Source organism: Halyomorpha halys, unplaced genomic scaffold, assembly GCF_000696795.3.
Source record: "Halyomorpha halys isolate HHAL.00 unplaced genomic scaffold, Hhal_1.1 Scaffold316.1, whole genome shotgun sequence".
NCBI lineage: Eukaryota > Metazoa > Arthropoda > Insecta > Hemiptera > Pentatomidae > Halyomorpha > Halyomorpha halys.
In genome coordinates this window covers 177,135-180,545 of record NW_027107962.1, presented here as the reverse complement: position 1 = coordinate 180,545, position 3,411 = coordinate 177,135, and positions in this window count along the sequence as shown.

Here is a 3,411-nt window from a genome sequence, read left to right as displayed (position 1 = left end):
CCATGACAGCAGGCCGCAAGAGGCTTCAAGGGTTACAGCTTATCTTGCTTTATCCCTACTCTAACAATCCCAATAGTCTCAGTCGGAATATTTTATACGTTTCAATAACTTACTTCATTTTATTGCTTTTCCAGTTCAGAAGCATTGGAATCTATATCTATAATGCCAATTACAATTATTTATAATTGTAATTATGTCACTGGAGTTTAAAATTATAGTAATTGTACTATTATCTCTGCAATATTAAATATCATATATTTATTGTAATTTAAATTACTTTTTAATATCATATTATCAAACACTAGTAATGTATCCAAGTAAGTAGGTGTATGTCGATGACCGTGTTAGTAGGTTCATTACACAAATTTATAATGTATAATTTTAAAAAATGTATATTGAATGAGATGGACTGAGAAATTATATTTACATATATTTGTAAAAAATAATTTACTTCATTTATTATATTTTTTTTAAGTTTTGGGGAGTTAATTATCTTTAAAAAATACGGGTTACTACAATCTGTATTAATATTATATTTTAGTCGATACAGCTACTTTTTGCTACAATCTGTTATGATTTTCATTTTATTATTATCATTTGAATGACTTTTATTTTACCCAACAGATTGCAAATTCGTTTACCTTATACCATTCATGGAATAATCAACTGAATATAATGTTGTTTCTTTCTTCTACTCGATCAGCTCATTTGACCTGTCAGCTGAGAATAGCGTTCAGGCCTTAACTCTCCCCTCCCCCGCCAGATTACGGACATTTCCCGTAAACTATCGATATAATATACAAATATGAAACTGAAGATCAATAGCAATATGATAATAAAAAAAAATCAAAGTTACCTCCTTCTCTGCCTACGAGCCATAACTAAATGCTAGATAATAGATTATAATAACAATATATTACAATAACAATAGATTATAATAACAATAGAAGAACAATAGATAATAATAACAATAGAAAACAATAGATTATAACAACAATAGAATAACAAAATTAATAAGATAAACGACACGAGAATAAAACAAAAGAATTATACAATAAAACTCACATTTCCTTACAATTGTTAACTTACAACAAATCAAAACATAAAAATATACAAATAATAAAAAAAAAATCATATACAATTTATCTCATTAGTGATGATTGGAGGGCACTTCCGCCCCCGGAGAAGAAACCGCTGCAGGGAGTTTTAATTGTTCGATGTAAACCTTTCTCCGCTTCCTCGGTTTTGTCAAGCTTTCATTGGTGACAATTTTATGTTCCCTAATTACTGTGACCCTGAATAGCCCCTCATAGCGCTGGACCTCTTTTCCTCTATTGGAGTCCAATTTTCGCCCTATATAGGTCCCTGATATTCAAATTCTGTCGTGCTACACGTTCACACTTTTCCCTCTCAATCCTTCCTTTTACCTTGGCCCATATTTTCCTCAACGCCACGCCATTATTGATGATTTCCTTTTCTCCGGTCATTGCATATATGTAATCTCGCCACCATGCGTGTAGTCCAAAGAGTATCCCGAATGGGGTAAACCCCGTGACTGTGTGGATTGAGTGATTGTAGGCCGCCATTGTTTAGGTCATTGCTTCATCAGGTTCCAACCTCTTATCTACTACTCTAGATAGGCTATATTATTCGCTATATAGGTTATATTCTTCCTCGGCTTTTGGGGTGTCCATGTGCCATATCACCTCCAGTATTCTCATTTCTTCTCGTATGGCCGCATTATCGAAGTCTCTTCCACCGTCGGGTGAAATTCTATCAGGGACTCCATAAAATTGAAACCAGGTTCGTAGAGCTATTAGCACCACATCCGCAGATTTATCCCGCACAGGGTAGGCCATGGCCACTGTTAAAGCCACCTTATATCGACAATGTCTTTTTGTTGGAAGGCAAGAATTAAAATAAACAATAAAATTATAATGAACCAAATTTCAAATAAATGTCTATATCCTAGGCCGGAGGACCAAAATTATGAACACATTTACCAATAAATTTTTAATCCGGCCCGGAAGACCAAAATAATGTTAAAACCACCTCAAATCGACGTATTTGCGGATTCGTTTCTTCTCTGAGGTGCTCTTCTTCGTCTCAGAATCTGGGCGTTAACCCCAATTGGTTCCACCTGGTCCGATCTCTGCCTCCGGTACACATAGGGACATTGTCTCGCAATGTGTCCCTCGTTTCCGCACTCAAAACAGTGACGTCAGGGACACTGAGCCACCAGGTGTCCAATTTTTCCGCATCAGTGACACTTGCGGTCCTTTCTGGGCTTTGCTTGCCATGGTCTTCTGTCCCAATTCGGCGCTTTTTTTCTACCGCTATTCTCGTACTCTCTTCTTCTTAAAGGCAGGGGAGTTGTTCTTAGCCGATTGTATGTCATCCTAGTCCACCCTGGCTCATCCACTTCCATTCGGGCCTCCTGTTCCCGGGCACTTGTGTCTATTAGCTCCTGTGAACACTCTACGAAGGAGCGTTCTCTCGGCATTCCCTCCTTCTTCCCCAGCTCTTTTTCCAACTGAACCTTTAGTACATTGAATGAGAATTGCATCCGAACCTGTACCTGGATTGTCTCTGTCATCTCGCTAAGTTTATTAGCGATTCTGTTATAGCAAGCCAGGAGTTCCGCGGCATACTGCCCAATAGACTGTCTCGGTTTCTTGGTTCTTGGTCTCTTCAGGGACCCACCGTCCGCCTCCAAACGCGTCCTTCAATCTCGCCTTGAACACGCTCCAGGGTGTCTCCTCATCAGCTTGAATTTGATAAAAAATACTTCTTTTTACCCTGCAGGCGACAGCTGCCCTGAAGGCCTCAGCATCCTCACTGTCGAGCAGGTTTCCAGCTGTTTTCGCCTCTATTCGACCAATTAGTCGATCACCCCCATTTAGGAAATGGCTTAACTCCCTTGTCTCCCCGGTAAACCTTTCAAGGTCGGATTTAATTTTGTTAATCCTGGGCGGTTGCCGTGCGGACTTTGATCCATTCCAACGTCGTGGCATGAGCTTGCGCTAAAGAGACTTCTGGCAGTGGCTGCAACTCTGCCGGAGATGGGTTCTATGCAGCTAAAGGTGGATTTGCTGCACCTGGAAGGGGGTTGTTAAAGTTCAGACCCTGAATATATATATAAAGTTACAATCAGAGTATAGGTATTATGAATCTTAATAATTAAACTCCCTATGCCAACGAGCCAGAATGTATATATAGAGGATTAAGGAGGAGAATAAATCAGTATCTTAGTTGAGCTTATGCGTTTCATTTAGTGTCCCATTTACTCTTTTTTTTAAGCTTAATTTCTGACTCTTCATAACTGGTGCCGAAACCCGGGAATTTTAGATTGTGCAATACGAACTCAATACCGGAACTGGTTTTTTTTTTCTTTCTCTACCCTCTCATTTA